General features: G+C 44.3%; 1 protein-coding gene across 1 annotated transcript in view; it reads left to right on the forward strand.

The window, feature by feature from the left end:
- Positions 1–16295: 16295 nt before the first annotated feature.
- Positions 16296–21791, forward strand: part of MAT1A (methionine adenosyltransferase 1A) — a 28290-nt gene continuing 22794 nt past the window's right edge. The window contains exon 1 of the mRNA XM_070266015.1: positions 16296–16407. The gene's annotated coding sequence lies outside the window, so the exon portion shown is untranslated. The remainder of the gene's footprint in view (positions 16408–21791) is intronic.

A 21791-nucleotide genomic window follows, 5' to 3' on the forward strand; every position in this document is an offset into this window, starting at 1 on the left:
TGTGAAGTAGTATGTCCTTGTGGTTTGATTTGCATTTCCTAATGACTAATGACATTAGGCATCTTTTCATGTGCCTGTTGGCCATTTGTGTTTCTTTAGAGAAATGTCCGTTCAAGTCCTTTGCCTATTTTTAAACTTGGTTGTTTGTCTTTTTTGTTGTTTAGTTGTAAGAATTCTTTATATTTTGAATACTGGGCCCTTACCATTCACATGATTTGAAAATATTTTCTCCCATTCTGTGATCTATTTCACTCTCTTGATGGTGTCTTTTGATCCCAAGTGTTTTTCATTTTGATGAAGACCAGTTTCTCTATTTTTTTCTTTTGTTGCTTGTACTTTTGCTGTCATATCTAAGAAATTATTGCCAAACCCAAGGTCATAAATATTTACACTTACGGTTTCCTGTACGAGTTTTATAGTTTTAGCTCTTATTTAGGTCTTTGATCCATTTAGAGTTAATTTTTATATGTGATTTGAGGTAAGGGTCCAACTTTGTCCTTTGCATGTGCCTGTCCGGCTATCCCTGCACTGTTTGTGGGAGAGTCTGCTCTTTCTCCGTTGAGTGGCCCTGGCGCTGTGTTGAAGACCGGTTAACCGTAGACGTATAGGTTTATTTCTGAACTCTCGGTTCTGTTCAGTTGGTCTGTGTTACTATCCTTCTGCCAGTACCACACTGTTTTGACTGCTGCAGCTTTGCAGTAAATTCTGAAATTGGGAAGTGTGAGTCGTCTGACTTTGTTGTTCTTTTACAGTGTCATTTTGACTCTTAGGGCCCCTGTGCAATTACATATGAATTTTAGGATTGGCTTTTTCATTTCTGCAAGAAGAGGACTTTGGGATTTTGATGGGGATTTCATTGACCCTTTAGATGGCTTTGGGGCGTCTCGCCGTCTTAACAATATTGTCTTGTAATCCATGAGCACGCGATGTTTTCCATTTATTTAGGTTTTCTTCATTTCTGTCAACCGTGTTTTGTAGTTTTCAGTGGACAAGTCTTGCTCCTCCTTAGTTAAGTTTATTCCTAAGTAATTTTTATGCTATTATAAATGAAATTGTTGTCTTAATTTCCTTTTTACACTGTTCGTTGCTTGTATATTTAAATACAGCTGGTTTTTGTTGATCTTACATGCTGCAACTTTGTTGAATTCATTCATTAGCTCTAATAGTTTTTTCTTTTTACGAATTCCTTAGAATTTTCTATACACAGGATCATATCTCGTAATTTTAGTTCTTCCTTTTCAATTTGGATAACTTTTGATTTCTTTTTTCTCCCCCCTACTTGATCTGGCTAGAACTTCCAGTGTGATGTTGAATAGAAGTGTCGAGACCAGGCTCCTTGTCTTGTCCCTGATCTTAGGGAAAAAGCTGTCCATTTTGTCTGACGTTACTGTGTGTATTTCATAGATGTTTTCTATCCAGTTGGGGAAGTTCCATCGTATTCATGGTTTGTTAAGTGTTTTTATCATGCTGTGATCCTTTTTATATGTTTCTGGAGTCAATTTGCTAGTAATTTGTGGGGGATATTTGCATCTATAATCAAAACAGATGTTGGTCTGTAGTTTTCTTGTGATGTCTTTGTCTGGCTTTGGTATTGGGGTGATGCCGGTTTCATAGAATAAGTTGGGAAGTAGTCCTTTGTGTCTTGTTTTTAGAAGATTTTATGAAGGATTAATGTTAATTATTCTTTAAATATTTGGTGGCTTTCACCCAAGAAGCCGTCTAGGCTTTGACTTTTATTTGCTGGAAACTTTTTGTTCCTACTTCATCCTCTTCCCTGGCAGGGTTTCTGTTTCTCCTCAGTCGGTGTGTAGTTTGTGTCCTTTCCGTCTGGATTGTCTCGTGGGCGCCGTCGGCACGCAGCTGTTGGTGGTCCCTTGTGGTCTCTCACATCTGTGTCAGTTCAGTTGTGTTATCGCTTCTTTCATTCTTGATTTTAGTAGTTTGGATCTTCTTTCTTGTTTTCTTGGCCAGTCTAGCTAAAAGTTTGTCAAATTTGTTCATCTTTTCAGAGTAATAACTTTGATTTATTTCTTTTGTTGATTTTTGACTATTTTTTCCTATTCTTTATTTTATTCATTTCTGCTGTAATCTTTATTATTTTCTTCCTCCCGTTTGCTTTGGGTTCATTTTGCTCCTCTTTTACTTGTTTACTTAGGAGGAAAATTAAATTATGGATTTGAGCTCACCCTTTTGATTAATGCTTGCTGTGGACTGACTGCTGTGCACACCCCACCCCCTCAGATTCACGTGTTGAAACCTACTCCCCACGTGACGGTGTTTGGAGGTGAGGGTTTGGGAGGGATCAGGTCATGAGGGTGGAGCCCTCATGCGTGGGATTAGTGCCTTAGAAAAGAGACCCCAGAGAGCTCCCTCACCCCCTCTCCTGGGTGAGGATTCGGCAAGAAGACAGCCGTCTCTGAGCTAGGAAGCAGGTCCTCCCCAGACACTGAATCTACCAGTGCCTTGACATTGGACTTCTCAGCCGCCAGAACTGTGAGAAATAAATGTTTGTTGTTTACGCACCCAGTCTACGATATTTCTGTTATAGAAGCTTGAATGGACTGACACCGTGCATGTGCAGCCATGAGGTTCCCTCTCAGCACTCCTTTCGTTGCATCTCGTTAGTTTTGGTATACGAAGTTTTCATTCCCATTTATCTGAAAGTATTTTCTAATTCCTCTTTTCTTTTTTGACCCATTGGTTATTTACAAATGTATTGTTTAATTTCCTTATATTTGTGAATTTCCCAAGTTTCCCTTTGTTACTGATTTCTAGTTTTATTCTATCATAATGTACTTTGCATTATTTCAGAAATTTAAAGTATTGAGAGTTGTTGTATGGCCTAGCATATGGTCTGTTGAGAGAGAAGGTTCTGTGTGCCCTCAAGGATAATCTGTGTTCTGCTCTTGTTGGGTGCAACGTTCCATAGATTTGTAGGTCTGGTGTTACGCAAGTCCTCTATTTTCTTTGTGATTCTCTGTCTAGTTCTATTTTTGAAAATAAAATAGAAGTTTCCAACACTTGTTGTCTTATTGTCTGTTTCTCCCTTTAATTCTGTCTGTTTTTGCTTTGTGAGTTTTTGGGTCTCTATTGTTGAGTGCACGTATGTTTATAATTGTTATGTTTTCTTGATGGATTGATCTTTTTATCATTATAAAATGTCCTTCTTTGGCTCTAACAATAATTTTTGTCTTAAAGTCTATTTCCTGTGATTTTGATATAACTAATATAGCTCTACTCTGATTATTCTGTTCATGATGTATCTGTCTCCATCCTCTTACTTTCAGCCTACTTCTGTCTTTGAATACAAAGTGTAAATGACAGTTTGCCATTCATTCTGCCAATCTATAACTTTTGACTTGATATTTAATCCATTTATATTTAATATAATTACTGACAAGTTAGGATTTACACCTGCTGTTTTGTTATTTTTTCTATGTCTTATGTCTTTTTGTTCCTTTATTCCTCCATCAGTCTTCGTTTGTGTTAAATAAATATTTTAGTGTACTGTTTTAATTCTGCTGTTGTTTCTTTTTACTGTATTTTTTTGTGATTTTCTTAGAGATTACAAGTAGTGTTAATTATTTTATTGAGGTATAATTCACATATAACATTATATTAGTTTCAGGTGTATAACATAATGATTCAATATTTGTATATATTGCAAAATGATCACCACAATAAGTCTAGTTAACATCTGTCACCATACATAGTTATGAATTTTTTTTCTTCTGATGAAAACATTTACCATTTGCTCTCTTAGCGACTTTCAAATATACAATACAGTGTTATTAACTAGAGTCACCATGCTGTGTATTGCATCCCCATGACTTACTTATTTTCTAACTAGACGTTTGTACCTTTTGACCTCCTTTACCCATTTTGCCACTCCCCATCCCCCGCCTCTGACAACCACCAATCTGTTCTCTGTAGCTATGAGCTCCTTTTTGTTTTGTTTTGTTTTTTAAGATCCTCCATATAAATGAGCTCGTATAGTATTTGTCTTTCTCTGTCTGACTTATTTCACTTAGCATAATATCCTCAAGGTCCATCATGTTGTCGCAAATGGCAAGATTTCCTTCATTTTTATGATTGAATAATATTCTATGTATATATATGACATTTTCTTTGTCCATTTATGCATCAGTGGACACTTAGGTTGCTTCCGTGTCTTGGCTATTGTAAATAATGCTGCAATGAATATGGGGGTGCATATATCTTCTTGAGTTAGTGTGTTCATTTTCTTTGGATAAATACCCAGTAGTGGAATAGCTGGATCATGTGGTAGTTCTATTTTTAATCATTTGAGGAACCTCTATACTGTTTTTCATAGTGGCTACACCAATTTACATTCCCACCAACAGTGCATGAGGGTTCCCTTTTCCCCATATCCTCACCAACACTTGTTATTTCTTGTGTTTTTGATAATAGCCATTCTAACAGATATAAGGTGATATCTTATTGTCATTTTGATTTGCATTTCCCTGATTATTAGTGATGTTAAGTAGACTTTTTTTAGGAAGGTTAGTCCTGAGCTAACATCTGCTGCCAATCCTCCTCTTTTTGCTGAGGAAGATTGGCTCTGAGCTAACATCTGTGCCCATCTTCCTCTACTTTATATGTGGGATGCCTGCCACAGTGTGGTTGATAAGTGGTGTGCAAGTCTGCACCTGAGATCCAAACCAGCAAGCCCAGGACCACTGAAGCAGAGCATGCAGACTTAACCATTTGCCACCAGGTCGGCCCCTTGAGCAGCTTTTCATATACCTGTTAGACATCTATATATCTTCTTTGGGAAGATATCTACTCAGATACCCTCCCATTTTTAAATCAGATTATGTGTTTTTTTGCTGTTGAGTTGTATGTGTTCTTTATGTATTTTGGATATTAACTCCTATCAGATGTGTGATTTGGAAATATTTTCTCCCAGTTAGTAGAAAGCCTTTTTATTTTGTTGCCTTCTTTCCCTGTGCAGAAGCTTTTTAGCTTGATTTAGTTCTACTCGTTTATTTTTGCATTTTTTGCCTTTGCTTTTGATGTCAAATCCAAAAAAAATCATCACCAAGACTGTTGTCAAAGAGCCACCTATGTTTTCTTCAAGACGTTTTATGGTTTCAGGTCTTACGTTCGCGTCTAATCCATTTTGAGTTAATTTTGTGAGTAGTTTAAGTGAGGGGTCCAGTTTCATTCTTCTGCACATGGCTGTCCAGCTTTCCCCACAGCGTTTATTGAAGAGACTTTCCTTTCCAAATAACGTGTTAATATGTAAGAGTACAGTTTAGATTAATACCAGCTCAATTTCACTTGTTTACACAAACTTTGCTGCCATGTAGCTCTATTTCCTCCCTCCTCTTTTGTGCTATTATTGTCATACAAATCACATCTCCTAATTTATATGCCCATCAACACAGATTTATAATTGTTGCTCTTAAATCATATAGGAGAAAAAACGTTAAGAAAAATACATTTATATAGTCTTTTGTATTTATCTACATAATTATGTTTATGAATGCTCTTTATCTCTTCATGTGAATTCGAGTTACTGTCTAGCATCCTTTCATTTGAGCTTGAAGAATTCTCTTTAGCATTTCTTGCAGGGCAGGCCTGCTAGTGATGAATTCTGTCGGTTTTATTTATCCAGGATATCTTAATGTCTCGTCCATTTTTGAAGCATAGTTTTTCTGGATATAGAATTATTATCAGTGTTTTCATCCAGCACTTTGAATATGTCATCCCACTGCCTTCTAGCTTCCAAGGCTTCTGATGAGGACTTGGACATTAATCTCGTTAAGGATCCCTTGTATGTGGTGAGCTACTTCTGTCTTGCTCTCAAGATTCACTCTTTGTCTTTGGATAGACTGATTATGATTTGTCTCAGTCTGCATCTCTTTGAGTTTATTTCACTTGTGGTTCATTGAGCTTCTTGGATGTGTAGATTAATGTGTTCCATCAAATTTGGGAAGTTTGGGGCCGTTATTTCCTCAAATTTTTTTTAGTTTAGATGATTTTTTGCTGTCTTCTCATTTACTTTTTACTTTTTGGTGAAGAAGATTGACCCTGAGCTAACCTCTGTTGCCAGTCTTCCCCTTTTTGCTTGAGGAAGATTGTCACTGAACTAGCATCTATACCAATCTTCCTCTATTTTATGTGGGATGCTGCCACAGCAGGGCTTGACGAGTGGTATGTAGGTCTGTGCCCAGGATCCAAATGCTCAAACCCAGGCCACCAAAGTGGAGCGCATGAACTTAATCACTACACCACTGGGCCAGCGCCCCATTTGCACTGTTTTTGATAAGAAATCTAATGTCATCCTTAACTGTTCCTATGTAATATGTCTGTTTTCCTCTGTCTGATTTTGATATTTTCTTTTTATCATTGATTTTGAGCAATTTGATTACAATGTACCTTGGTATGGTTTCCTTCAGTCTCTTATGCCTGAGGTTTGTTGAGTTTCTTGACTCATAGATTTTTACTAAATTTGAAAAACATTTTAGTCATTATTTCTTCAAGTACTTTTTCACTCTATCTTCTCTCCATTGAGTGAACTGAGCTCACTGATGCTTAGTTCCTTTTTTTTTGTCTTTTTTTCTCTCTGTTTCATTTTTAGAAGTTTCTATTGCTGTCTCTTCAAGTAGACTTACTTGTTTTCTCTGATGTCTAATCTTCTGTTAATTCTATTTGGTATTGTTAGCATTTGTATTGATTTGCTGCTTTTTTTATATCATCCATCCTGTAGTTGACCTGTCCATTCTTTCCTCTAGCATCTAAAACATGTGGAAGACAATTAGAATTACTGTGTTAACGTCTTTGTCTGCTAATTTTATCATTGCTTTATTTCTGGGGCAGTTTTGATTGATTGAGCTTTTTTCTCATTACACGTCATTAGTTTTTCTCTCCTTCTTTCTATGCCTAGTAATTTTTGATTAGATGTGAATTTTGCCTTCTTGAGTGCTGGATATTTTTACTCCTATAAATATTTTTGAGCTTTGTTCCTAGGTAAAATTAAGTTATTTGGAAATAGTTTGATCCTTTCTGGTCTTGCTTTTAAGAAGTTTTGTTAGGTGGCCAGCGGAGCCTTTAGTCTAAGGCTAGCTTAGCCCTGCTATTCAGGCAACACTCCCTGAGTCCACTACCCAGTGCTGTGAATTAGGAGGATTTTCACTTTGGTTGTGGGAAAATAAATTATTTTATCGTGTTTTTTCAACTACTTTATTGAGGTGTGATTGACAGGAAGAGAAATTATTCCTGGCTCTGTTTGAGCCACGGGCATACCCTCTAATCCTTTCAGAGGGTTCTTAGCTTCATGTCATTTCCTCACACACATGCGTTTATTACAGCTGAGGCTCAAAGGGCACCATCTGCAGACACCCCTTGAGTCTCAGCTCCTTCTCCCTAGTGCAAGGAGACCCCCTGTCTTTGCATACATTCTCCTCCCTGCTCGGTAGCTTAGCCACACTCTGAGGGCAGTATCCCGGGCAGCCGTGGGGAGCTCTTGGTCTCCCATTTCTCACAGGCTACTGGACTTCGTTGCCATATGTTCACTGCCTTGACAACTGTTGTTTCACGCATTTTGCCCTAGTTTTTAGTCGTTTCACGTGTGAGGGTAAGTGCTGTCCCCATTAGACCATCTCGGCGTGAAGCGAAAGATCGACTGCTACAGACTTTCTCATGGAAACTCTTCGTTTGCTGTACTCAACTCTCCTAATTTAATGAGCTTTAATGCCATTACTTCTGAGAAGAATTTTGGGGCTTTTGGAGGTGCATAGTGACTTACATCTCTCATCCTATTTGGAAGCAGGCAGAGGGGCCAAATGGGAGTCATAGAATCAACTTTACAAATGTGAAAACCACATCAGGGAGTGCACTTTGGCCAAAATGGAGTGTCCTGTTCCTTCTGGCATCTTGAGAAAAGCTTGGAGATCTTCAGTTCTCCCTATGGCAGATGGAAAGCCTGGTCCGATCTTCTCCTCATATAGGAGACGGAAGCATGGAGGGGCTGTGGTCAGTTCTGATTCCTGGGACGTGCAGGAGCAGGAGCCTGCAGGCCAGGATGAATTGCAGCCGTTGCCCCAGACCCACTCATCCTTCTCTTGACAGAAGCAAGAGAAGAGGGTGCAGAAATAGCCTGGCTTCCTCCTCTGCCATACCACTCTGTCCTGGGAGATGACACTATCTCGGTCTTACTTTGGCTGAAATAACTGAAACTCTGAGTCAACTGGCTCAGTGGATCAAATGAGCTGCTGTCTCTGTGAGAAGTGCAGAGAAGGGCAGGGCGCACCCACGACGGGTCAGGGCTCCAGCTCCCATCTCCTGGCTCTTTCTCCTCTGCTGGTTTCAACTCAGGTTGCTCCTGAGTCGTTCCTAGTGTGGCTGCAGTAAATAGTTCCAATGTCCTATGCAGACATGACCGCATCTCGTGGAAGAAGCGGGAAGTGTCTTCTGGGACGTTGTTGCGTATGTTCCTGGAGGCCCCTCAGCAGGCTTCCCCGCCTGCCTCCCTGACTGTGACCGCGTTGTGTGCCTCTTAGCTCCAGTCTCATCTCCAACAAAGAGAAGTGATCGTCACCCCAAGTACAGATCCTGCCGTCATCGTATTGATTCATTGGTTTATAGATTCATTCATTGCCGATCTGTGTCAAAGGGACATCGCTAGTTACCGGGGCTGGGCCAGGGTGAGGCAAACGAGGTGCAAAATTTAAGTACTGACTTTTCTCTTACATGAACCTGGAATGAATGTCTCTTAGATTTGCTCCCTGGTGCTATTTGCCTTGCTCTGGTCCTGGCCCTGCTACTTACTGTGGGAAATAAGATTAAGGTGTGATTTTCCCTGTACAGAGTTTCTGTGTCATTGAAAAGTGTAACTTGTGTGCACATATGAGGCAGTGTATATGAAGAACTATTAACTGTACAAACAGGAGCTAAGGATGTAGAGGAAGGTGTGGTTTGAGCAAGCTTCATGAAAGGGAGAGCTTTTCAAAGGACCGTCAAGAAGAGGTAAGTTTGGAACGTGTGTAACCCGGGGGATGTGAAGGAGACTAGCCAAGCGGAGGGTTAGAGGGGCTGTCAGGAGCCAGGTCATGGGAGATCTGGACGTTGGGCTCAAAGGTCTGGACTTGAGACGTGGGAGTGTGCGCAGGAAGCCCTGTGATGGCCTGTGAGGACTTTTTAAGGTTTTCATTAAGGACGTGGAGGTGAAATTCAGGTCGTGTGGTTAAGAGCGTGAATTTTGGTAAATAAAGGAAAGAGATGGTAAAGCTATTCTTTGTAGCAATTTGGTGGTGAAGAGAGAGTGATCTGAGGATGGAGCAAGGTGGAGACGGGTTCTCTTTGTGGGGAGAAGTGAGGTTTTGCTTGTGTTTTGGTGGTAGGAAAGTTGGCGAGTTGAGAAGTAGAGACGGAGGGCGTGGCTCGGGCTGGGTAGAGCAAGGTTCCGGAAGAACTGGGCGTGGAACAAAGTCGCAGGGGAGGAAAGCACTTTGGGAATGACTTTCTTCTCTCTTACAGGAGGGGGAAGATAAAGGAGAGATTTCGAGTGAAGAGGATGGGCATTTGGGGTGGTAGGGCATCGCAGAGTCTGCAACACACACCTCTGATTCTCTTGGTAGAGAAGGAGGGAAGGGCAGAGGTTGGTCAGATGTTGAATGAGGGTGAACTTGAAGATACCTGCCGGGGGAATGGATGAGATGACTCTGTGGGCCCACTTGAAGTTTATTCACCCTAAAAACACTTCATGAATGCCTGCTCTGCCTCAGTTTCCTCATCAGTGTAATAAGTAACGTCACAGTGCCTACTTCGTAGGGTAGTTGTGAAGATTAAATGACGTAATTCGTGTGAAGCTTTTATAGCACCGTCCAGCACTTAGTAAGTACTCACTGAGTAGTGAGGTTGTTACTACCTACTGCTAGTACTTGCTGGGCACTGTGCTAGGTAGGTAGAGACCTCATCAGAGTGCTTAAGTCATATTCCCCAATAGCCTGCAACAAACTCAAAGGGAGAACAGGGTTGGTGAGCAGTGGAGGTGCCCAGGAACTGAGGATGGGCGGACTGTCACAGGGCCATGGAGGTCTAGAGCCACGTGAGAGCACCCTGGAGTGTGTGGCTCCCGTGCTCACCATCAGCTAGGTGACAGCACCGTGGCTCTAGGGCAGGTGTGAATGGCCTTGTTCAAAGCAGATTCCCCGCCAGGAGCAGAGCGATGGTGGGAGGGGGAGGTCAGGGCAGGAGAGGAGACCGTGAAGGGCATGGCTCAGGGGAGGGGACTTCGCAAGGATCTGGCCCAGCCAGGCAGTCAGTGTTTGGGAGGAGCTGTGGTCCTACCAAGGAGCTTGACTGGAAATCAGGAGCAGGGCCAATGCCTGCTGTCCAGCTAAACACACACTGTAAGGACCGGGGCAAGACAGAAGGGGCTTGTGACTGGGTGCGAAGGGGTCAGGCATGAAGTTGGTGAGAGAAGGGGACTAACACTGAGCGCGTGTAGTGACAACGGCTCCACTAGGAGTTGGAGGTATGGAGAAATGAAAGACGATTCATAGTTGTCCAGCCAAGGGGTGTTGGAGCTGGCCTTGCAGCCCAGTTCCCCTGACGTATTTGACTACTGGATGTATTGGGGCAGACCAAGAGCATTAACAAGTAGCAAGTCTAAAAGAGAATTGACTTTACTTTCTAGAAGCTTTCTCCTCTCCTCGCCTCTTGAGTATCATAGACGGCTTCCTTGTTGTCTGGGTGCCTGGTTCACAGTGTGGGTCATCCTTGACCTTCTGTGGCTGTTATACTTCTAGTCCAGTATACTGAGCCTAGTACTCGCTCCTCTTTCTCTCAAGCTCTGAAGCCACAGGTGACAGGCTTCTGAGATAGTCACTTTCCTAGTGTCTCTGTCTCCAGTTCCTTGTCAAAATATGGAAGATCAGCTTGTCTCACACATTATTCAGAATCACATGCCAGCCACCTCCAGGTGAAAGATTATAAGGGTTTGTCCCAATTGCAATCAGTGGCCTTCCTCCTTTTATCTAATTTTCCTCATTTCAACAAATCTCTCTTAGTTGGCTCCTCTCTGAGGCCTTAGTTGGCTTCTGCGTGCACACGCTGGTGTGAGAGTGGTCAGTGCCGCTGAGAAGACTCTCCCAGATGGTGAGCAAGGGCGCAGGCGAGAAGGTGAGTAATGATGCAGACTCCAGAGGACCAGCTGGGTAGTTAGTGTATTGACTTTTTACACGGACAGACATCACCTAGAGCTTCATGGAAGTGACACGGCCAAACAAAACAGAAGGCAAAGAGCAAAGATGCAGAAGTGACTGTGGGTGGGGAGGAGGAGAAACGTGAGCAGAGGAACGAAGGTGGGATGCTTGCAGGATGCTTGAAGAGCAGATCCGAGCGGGGATGTGCTGAGAGGGAAGCTCAGGAAGGTCGATCAGGACCAGATCGTGAAGCATGCAAAGTTCCACGCGAAGAAGTTTAGACAGTATCTCCTGACGATGGGGTGGAAATGGCAATTGTACGTTGAAAAAATTTATTGGGAATGTGGGGTGAGAAAATGATGTTATGTTGCAAAGAGATGTTTGAAGATGCTTAAAATGGTGGCATTTAGCATAGTTTTGGCTTCGGATGCTATTGTCATAGTCTAGGCTTCAGGTAGTAAAGGTCTGAAACTGGGCTGTGGCAGTGGAAATTCATTCAGTGAACATTTATTGTGTACCTACTGCATGCCAAGAACTGGACTAGGTTCTCGTGGGGAACACGTGTACAAGCTGTGGTTGCTGCCCTCGAGTCATTCACAGTTGGTGGGGGATGTAAGGAAAACAAGGGATGGGTGTGACACGTTCACAGGTGGACTTGGGAGCTGACTGCATGGATGTGAAGGACGTAGGAGGAGCCTGGGACCTGGACCAACGTGGGTCTGTTGGAGGGTTTAGAGTTGACACAGGGGCGCAGGTCTGGGCAGGCAGCGACGTCTGGCCCGCTGGGTGTGTGGCTGGGGTGCAGGAGGAGCTCCGAGCCTCTTCCTGCTGTTCTCACTGACCCAGGGTCTGGGGAGAGGGGGCCGCTGTACGGGGGACACTAGAACTGACATCATAATGCAGTTTTCAGGAGCCCAGTGGCTGAGCCACATAATTAATGTATACAGGGTAATAACCTTATTCCCGTGTCACCTCCGTTAAAAATATTCACTATGGATCACTGAAACACAAATAAAAACAAAAGCACAGGCTTTTAACATTTTGTGGAGATTTAATTAAAACAAGAATTCTGATGTTAATAATGCCTTGAATCAAGTTTGTTTCTAATTGTGTATTAAATTGTAACTATTTCTGCTACCGCTAGATGTCACAAAGATTTGGTTTTAAAAGCCCTACCTCTTGAGGCTGTGGCTTTGGAAGATTTCTTTTTGTACAGAAGTAGGAGTTTCTAATATTCAAAAGTATAATGAAACGCTACTTTTAAATTTTGACCTTATTTTTATGAAATACTCCAAATACGCGCGAGTCCACGGTATAACATAGCAGTATCTTTTACCCCAACCCAGACTTAGCAAATATCAACTTTTTACCATGTGTTTGACAGCTTTTTAAAAAAACAGAATCTCCCCGGTGCTGTTCTCTTTGTGCTCCTCCATCGCATGCCTCTCATTTCTTGCCCACAGACAACCTTATCTCGAGGTCAGGAGATGTACTTCTCAGGTCTACATCCTTGATGTTTTCATGCAAACACTTATTTATTTATCCAAGGGTGACATTGATTTTTTTGGTGAGAATTTAACTTAATGTTGAATGGTATCATGTTGTCATTCTGCAACTTGCTTTTTCTCGTTCAGCATTATATTTTCAAGATTTATCCCTGCTCATCCACGTGTACCTACTTTATTTATTTTATCTGCTGTGTAAGGTACCATTGTACCCGTTCTTCTGCCGGCAGCTGTTTTGACTGCTTTAGATGCTTTATTTTCATACGCGCATCCTTGTATGCATCTCTTTGTGGGAAGGTGTACATTTGAGAGCTGATTACCTGTGCCCTGTCCCGTGACTCAGTGACACTCTGTCCTAGCGAACCAAGGTCTGTCCGACCGCCTTCCTAGCCAAACCTACCAAGGACCACACCCCTAGTGTTCTGGCACAGTGTCCTGTTGAAACAGGTGAGAACCAGTGTGAGAGCTCCTCTGGGGTGCTGGTCTGAGACTTGAGCAGGCACCCAAATCAGCCAGCAGCCTTCCTAACACGCACCCCGTAAGGCGGCCTGGCTCTGGCGGAGGCCACGCGTGTCTCACAGGCTGGCAGGTGCAGCTGCTCTGGGGTGAGGAAGCCACCTGTGCGTTCCTGGGGCCGTTCCCCCTCTGCTGGGTGATGCTGAGCCACTTTCCAAAGTGGTCGTGGAGTTTCCTAGAGCCTCCTGCCCGCAAGGTGGGCGGCTCCTGCTGTGTCATTTCCATCCCGGCCCCTGGTAATGGCACGCTTGAGCCTGTTTGCCCATCGCAGGCTGTGATGTGGTGCCTTCTTTGTTGTTTAATTTGCATTTTCCCCAATTGTTGGTGCGGTTACAAGTCTGTTCGTGTTTATTGGGCAGTGGCTTCGCTCTTCCAAGAACCGCGTGTTCAAACTATTTGTTTATTTTCTTTATTGATTTGTTTGCCTTTTCTTATTGACTTTCTCTGTCGATTATCTGTGTTGGGAAATCTCTCAGGTGGTGGGTTGACTTTTAACTTGGTTTATGGTGTTTGTTTTTTGCCAAAATGTTAAGTCTTATTTCACTTAAATATAGCTTTTTTGGCCATTCACGTTTTGTGCTTTTTTTGTCTCTTTGTTTAAGAAATTAATGAAACATTATTAATTCTGAAAAACTTATGATATCCAGTCTGATTTAAGGATTATCTTTAAAAATTATTTTCATGTGTTTTAATTGAGATTGTTCACGTTAATTTTCTTCAAGTATAGTCAGTAATCAAGCTGACAATGTAAAAATCAGGTAAGACGTAATTTTACCAGTCATACTGAATAATAAAAGCAACTCTAGTTCATAACTTGTGCTTTGGTAATGTTGCTGAAATGGTATTTTAAGTGCTGAAAATGAACCTGTTGCAGTTTAACCACCTCAACCTACTTCCACCACTGCTGATATTTTTGGCCTTTTAACATGGTGATTAAACACCTTCTTCAAGGAGAAGGAAGAAAGAGCCTTCGGGTCAGTGGACTCTAGAGTGCCAGCGGGCGCAGGGGCAGTCCCCAGGTTGGGGGTGCGCGGTGACGGACTTCTGGCGGAGCTGGGCTGACGGTGCTTGGCCGAAGTGATTTTAAAGTCACGAGAGATGCTTACCTCCTCCAAAATGTCTCCCGGGTGGCCACGCCGGCTGGAGCAACACCAGTTCAATATTTGTTTGCATTAACACTGTTTTGAAATTCCGTTATCTCTGACGTTATGGCTCATTTTTTCAAAAGGAAGAGAGAGCACTTAGCGTGCACCAGGCCTGGTGTGCAGGATGCTTTGTGGTGTCTCTACCCTCCTTGTAAGGCAGATCGCATCCCCATTTTCCAGAGGCAGAAAAGGAAGTTCAGAGAGTTATTTAAATTTCTGAGATTCGCACAGCTTATCATTGGGAGAGCTGAGATGCAAACCCAGATTTTTCTGACTTTGGAACTTTTTTGGAACACAGTGCCGTGTGTTCTCAGTCCCATTTCATCAGAGCCTCCTGTGCGTAGGGGATATTAGCTGTTCATACTTTAGTGTGAAGTAGCCCAAGCTGTCTTGTAACCAGGAAACTTGGCTGAGTTGGAAGCACTGGGGGATGGGTGAGCAGTGGCTGGTCCTGGAGAGTTGGAACTTGGCCACACAGCTTCAGGGAGCCTGAAGAAGTGGTACCCGAGGGCAACATGGGGTGGGGGCAACCAGACAGGAGGAAGTTCACTTGCTTTGTGGGTCCTGTTAGACTAGTGCTTCTCAAATTTTAATTTCTTATAAATCACTGGGGGATTTTCTTAAAGTGTAGATTCTAATTCCTGAGTCTAGGGTGGAGCCCCAGATTCTGCATTTCTGGCAAGTGGACAAGTGATGCTAAGGCTGCTAGTTCAGGGCCCACGCTGAACAACCGGGGCCCAAGGAACACTAAGAAGGCGTGTGTGGTGGAGAAGGGACTGGAGAGGAAGGAAAAGGCGTTTGATAGACACTTGCAAGTCTGGAGGAGTTTGGGGCGGAGCAGCCATTCTAAGGAAGGTGGGGGAAGCGGTGGGTGGTCAGGGAGTGGTGGGTGGTCAGCGGGTGGTGGGTGGTGGGCGCAGTCTGCGCGCAGCATCACCCTCTCCTTCAAGGAGTCTGAGCATCCCTGGACGTGGTCCTGCACACGAGTGGTCCTGCTGGCTCCAGAGCCAGTGCACGCAGGTCGCACTGAGCAGCGGGATTAGAGGTGCGCTCGCTTCGTTGTCCAAGAGCCCTTCAGTGTAGCCTGGAGTGCTCGATGGCAAGCTTTCTGCAGACGAAGCTGGGAAAGGCTTTTCTCTAAGATCTGGTAGCAGGACGCATCAGAGTAGCTGGCAGCAGATAAATAAGTAGCCGTAACTTGCGGGTAGTTACTTTTTATCATCTTGAATTAGGAGAAAATGGAAGCAGTTTTAGTAGGCAGCACCGGGTGGGGAGGGGAGGGAGTTCTTGGAGCTGCAGGAGCTGAGTTCGAGAGGTGCGTCACTTACTTACCACTTGTGAGACCCAAAAAGCATCACCGGGTCTGCCTGGGCCTCAGCTTCCCCCTGTGTGGTGGGGACAGTCCCGCTGCCTCAGAGGCGCCGTGAGGGCTGGGCGAGCCCGCACTTGCAGGAGCGCCCTGCCGACCACAGGGCCGTCATACAGCTTCACGACGATGGAGAACGAGCGTCACAGGCAGGAGGGGCGGGGGCCGCTTCCACACAGGCGGTAAAAGCAACTTTCTAACCCCCGAATGGGACGACCGTATAGACATTTCCAAATGTGAAACCCTTCTGACCAAATTTGGTTTATTTTTGGAATAAAAGCTTAGATGGGAGGGTCAGTGTGGCCTAAATTACCTAAATAATTATTTTCACTTCTTACTTCATTGAAAATATTTAGACCCCAACACTATTCATTTATATAAAAATATTTTCTAGGGTGAATAAAGGAAAGACAAAATATCGAGAGAAAACTAAAGCCAGATGACTTCATGTCTGTAATTTTCTTTCTCTACGATTTTTGCCTCTAAGTTCCTGTTCAGTTGTTTGGGATGGGGATTTGTTTAGTGAAGAAATTGTATTCTGGGAACAAGGTGACTCGACTCTGTTGCTGCCGTAGCCTTTGGCTGTGTTGTGAAACCTTAGGTCAATGGCTTGAGCCGGTCGGTAGCGTGTGGACGGAGTTCAGGGGTCTCTGTCGGTCGGTACACTTCCCAGATTTCTCACCTATGCTGTTGAATTTTTGGTGAGTTGACGTAGAGGGAAGGGCATGATATTTTAAATTTCTATATATTTAATAAGGTCAGTTGAGATAATCTCAGTTTTTAGAATAAAACTGATTTCTGCCGACTGGCCATGGCCGTGACGGTTTGATTTCAGGGTGGAGGCTGCGTCTGTGCACGCGGTCTTCGGGGATGCTCACGGCTGTCTGAGTACGCCCGCCTTCCTCTGAGCGAGGGGGTTTGGAGTTGAGAGGTGATGGCTAATTCCTCGAAACCCTGGACAGTGTATTTAACGCTCATCTTGATTCCTAGGAATTGATTCATCGATGTGACTCAGTGTTTTTTCTACTTTAAACGTATGAAAAGTGGTTCTCCTGCAGAGCTGCCATTAGCTGGGTGGAGCGTGCCACAGCAACGCTCACGATCTCAGACTCCCCGTCTGATGACCACCGGCCTGTGTGGCCCTCCCCCTTCCCCCGCTCCAGCGAGGTCACCCTGTGTTGGGAGATCAACTGGCCGGTCACATACTGTTCCTCCATCCCACCCAGCGTCCTGCTCTTGCCTCTGAATTTACTGGCTGATGTTAAACACGCCCAGGTTGGCTCCCTTTTTACTTGAGTGGGGTGTTTGCCCTGGGGCCTGTGCTTGCTTACGGAAAATGAGTACTCTTTATTTAGTGATAACAGCGACCTTCAGAATATTGCTTATTTAATACAGAACTACATGTTTATAAAAATCCTCATGGAAACTGCTTTACTTAGCAGCGTATGAGATCACTTTTGTATTTACTTGAAAAGGTGAACTTTAAACCTTTTGGATGCTTATTTAACGTATCCTGACCTGTTGAGCAAGATCTTTACGTGGAAGGAGGCCCAGGCAGTGCACATAAAGGCCAACACTAGTGTTTGCAGAGCGGGAGGCTGGAATGGGTCACGGGGAGCGGCCTCCTGACAGCGCCTGGCTCATCCTGGGAACACATGGTGGCTGTGTTTATTGTTGTTACATGTGTGTTCACCCAGGCCAGGCGCTTGGAAGTCATGCCTGAGTCCCCCTGCTCCTCTACAAGCTTTCTGCAGATGAAGGTCTTGAACCCCGCTCTCCTTTCTGATGCGCCGTGTGCGCTGCCCGCCTCCGGGCAGCTCGGTCTCGTCCAGCCTCTCCGCAGCAACAGCAGCAGCCACACGGGGTTTCTGTCAAAGTCTGTGTCTGATCGTGTGCCCCACCCACACACTCCTGTTCCTTGAGACCCTTCCTTGGCTTCTCTTCACCATCAGGAAAATGTCTACGCTCCTTGTGGGACCCCCGGAGCCCCTTGTGCTCTGCCCTCTGCCACCCCCTCCTGTCCTCTGTCCTGCCATCCCCCAGCCTCACTGAGCCCAAAACGTCGTGAAGTTTCCTGCTCTCTCCAGCTTGCGATCCTCAGTGAATGTCCTTCCCGTGGCCCAGGACGTTTCCTCCCAGTGTCACCTGCACACCTGCGTTTGTCCCTACTGTGGGGGCCTCCCTATTCCTGGCGTGTAGTAGGTGTTTAATTCACGTTCAGAGAATGAGTGGCTGCAGGGTGAGAATGGGAGGATGGGTGGATGCGGGGGTCCCTGTGCAGCTGGTGGGGAGCCTGCCCCGGTCGCACTGCCCATCTGCCGTTCCTGCCTGCACAGTGCCTACCGAGACTGGACCCCCTGGGGCATGTCGCTTCCTTTCCACATCTTGCCCCCAGTGCACGTGTGGCTCGCAGAGAGCCGACAGCTCACCAGGCCCTCTGGTTAGGCCTCGATGTGACTGTTCCTGGGCGGGAGGCTGGCCTCCTGCTGGGGTTTGCCGGGTTTGGCTCCAGAGCTGCCTTTCTCCTCTTTGGAAATCCTGCTCCTTGTTGTCAGACTGCTAGATGGTACGGCCTTCAGCCTAGGCCTTTCGCTTCTCGAAGATTTTTTTTTTAAATTAATTAATTAATTAATTTTTACCTTTAAAATCTCTATTTTTTTTTATTGCGGTAACATTGGTTTATAACATTATATAAATTTCAGATGTATATCATTATATTTTGATTTCTGCAGAGGTTTCATCATATTCGCCACCCAGAGACTAATTACCATCCATCACCACACACATGTGCCTAATCACCCCTTTCACCCACCTCTTTCCCTCTGGTCACCACCAGTCCAATGTCTGTCTCTATGTGTCTGTTTGTTGTTGCTTTTATCTTCTACTTATGAGTGAGATCATACGGTATTTGACTTTCTCTCTCTGACTTATTTCACTCAGCATAACACCCTCAACGTCCATCCATGTTGTCACAAATGGCCGGATTTCATCATTTCTTATGGCTGAGTAATATTGCATTGTGTGTATATACCACATCTTCTTTATCTATTCATCCACCCAGGTTGCTTCCACGTCTTGGCTATTGTGAATAATGCTGCAGTGAACACAGGGGTGCATGTATCTTTATGCCTTTGTGTTTTCAAGTTCTCAAAGATTTTTTCTATAATGAAGACTCAAGAAGATCATTTTTAATTTGAAAGTAGAGACTTCTTCCTTCTTATGGCTTGACAGCCTCTTGGTGTTTGTTTCGTTTTCCGCTGCACAGTGAGCTCCTTGATGGCAAGAGTCGTGCTGCGTTCTGTGTGCTGTCTGTGTCTCCAGAAGCTGGAGCGGCGCCCGGGGCACAGTGCGCTCAGGCTGTAGTTCAGTGAGTGAGGTGAGGGACCACAGGGATGAACGAGACAAGGTAAAGATTTCGTTTCTAAAGAAGAATTAGAGCAGCTTTAGATTTACAGAACTGTTACCAAGATAGTGCAGAGTTGCTGTGTCCCGTAGTTTAACATCTTACATAGTGTGTACAATGTTATGGGATCTCCGTCTTGAGCTCTTCTCTCTGATCTTCCCAGTTTTTTTCCCGCTCTAGGTCTCCCCTTTTTGGTCCTTCATCCAGAAAGCTAGGTTCCATTACCCGACTCTGCCGTGCACTTTCCATGGCTGTGCCCGCCTGTGAGGCAAAGTGGCGGGGGACACATGGAGAAGAAAAGTAACAAGCTTGGCTCCACTTTCTTGAGATCACAGCTCTTCGGATCTGAGAGAAAGTGCCCCCCACCCAGAATTTTAGGTGCCTGCAGCCCCGCTGCCAATTTTGTCACCACGGAATTGCCTGGAGGCTGGGGCTTGAGAGAATGGAAAGAAGGAAAAGAAACAGAGAGGATTTCCGTCCACTTTCTCCAGGTGTTTGGAATCCCCATTCCTGCTCTTGAGTCGGAACAAGGGGGTCTCCCCTGGATCCTCCTCTGTGCCCCAGTGCCCACCGCCGAGCTCCTGCCCCTGGGGTCCAGGCCAGGGGACGCAGAGGGAAAAATGGGAACTCGCTGCCTTTTCAGCGCTCCTTGACTTCTGGTGTTCTCTCCCCGTTTGCCTTCGACTGTTTACCTTCCAGAGTCCTCAAATTTTGTGGCTGCCTTCAATGCGAGAGACAGGAGGCAAGATGCTCACTTGCTCATTCCCTCTCACCTGGAACAGAAACTCTGCGTGTTTAATTAACGTTTATATTTTCATCTAAGTAATACATACAGGAGACTGTACCTATATAGACATATGGATGTGTTTCCTTTAAGAGAAAACACACCGACGTATTAATTATGCTTATGAATCTGTGAAGAGAAGGACCAGAGTATATTATTTTTCTTTTCTGTATTTTCTAAATTTTTTCCACTGTCACCGTAAGTCACACCAGAATAAAACCAAAGAAATGTTATTTTTAAAAAGACTCCTAATACGATTGGGTGTCATAATTGGAGGGTCACAGCACGGTTTAATATGAAACATTTTGCTATTATTTCTGTACGGAAGACCAGCCTCAGGAAGCCTAGAGGTTTTGGGGTATGGTGTTGCTTTCCGGTTTGGAAGGTTACCCTTGACCCTTCCGCCAGTCCGCCTGGGCTGGATGACTCTCCAGAAGTGTGAGTCCCCACTCGCACCACCCTTTCCTTCTCCCCACCCACAGCAGGGTAGGCCCAGAGCTAGCGCTGTGGCTGCAGTGTTGAGTGAAGCACAGGGCCACTTCTCACGTGCCTCCAGGCCTCCTTGGCCCCTTGGACCTTTATGGAGCCAGATGATTTAAAAAAATGTCTTTGGGGACCGGCCCTGTGACCCAGTGGTTAAATTCGCGAGCTCTGCTTTGGCAGCCCAGGGTTCACAGGTTCAGATCCTGGGCATGGGCATGGACATGGCACCACCTATCAGGCCATGCTGAGGTGGTGTCCCACCTAGCAGAACTAGAAGGACCTACAACTAGTATATACAACTATGCACTGGGGCTTTGGGAAGGAAAAAAAAGAGGAAGATTGGCAACAGATGTTCAGGGCCAATCTTCCTCACCAAAAAAACAAAACAAAACAAAACCCTTTGATTTGTACCTCAACCTCAACTACATAGAAATTGATGAATGATAATTCTTGTTTCATTAGACACTGTTCATTGGTCCTTGCATGACTCACTTTTGGTTGTCTGTCTGTCTGAAATGGTAATGTGATCAATAAGCACTCATTATGGGATAATGGTGGCAAATGAAATACCCACCACATCCCACATAAGTTGATTCTTGACAATAACCTTCATCTAATAATAGGCCCTTTCCCTTCCTGTCTCATCCACTAAACTAACAGAATCCTGAATCCGTGCTCATTTCTTCCTTTCCTTTTTTATTGAGGTAAAATTCTCACAATATAAAGTTAACCATTTTAAAGTGTATATTTCAGTGACTTTTTGGTCCATAGACAATATTGTGCAACTGTCACCTCAGTTCCAAAACATTTTTGTCACTTCCCTCAAGACCCTGTACCCCTTAAACAACATTCTCGGCTCCCCTTTGCCCCTGGCAACACTGACCTGCCTTCTCTCTCTGTGGATTTGGCTGCAACAGCATTTCGTACACGTGGAATCGTGTGACACGTGTCCTCCTGGGTCTGGTTTATTTCACTGAGCATGATGGTTTTTGAAGTGCATCCATGCTATAGCGTGTGTCAGCTCTTCATTCCTTTTTATGGCTGAGTAGTATTCCAGTGTTTAGATATTTTGTTTATCTAGTCATCTGTTGATGGGTGTTTGGGTCGTTTCCACCTTTTGGCTGTTGTGAGTAGTGCTGCTGTAAACAATCATGTACAAGGTTTTGTTTGAATGCATGTTTGGTATATAACTAGGAGTAGAATTACTGGGTCATGTGGTAATTCTATATTTAACTTATTGAAGGACTGCCAAGCTGTGTTCCATGGTGGCTTCAACATTTTATATGCCCACCAGTAATATGTGAGGCTTCTGGCTTCTCTACATCCTCATTAGCACTTGTTATTTTCCTTTTCTTCTATTGTAGCCATTTTCACGGGTATGAAGTAGTATCTTATTATGGTTTGGATTTGCATTT

The sequence above is a fragment of the Equus caballus genome, chromosome 1 (genome assembly GCF_041296265.1).
Source record: "Equus caballus isolate H_3958 breed thoroughbred chromosome 1, TB-T2T, whole genome shotgun sequence".
In the NCBI taxonomy this organism is placed as follows: domain Eukaryota; kingdom Metazoa; phylum Chordata; class Mammalia; order Perissodactyla; family Equidae; genus Equus; species Equus caballus.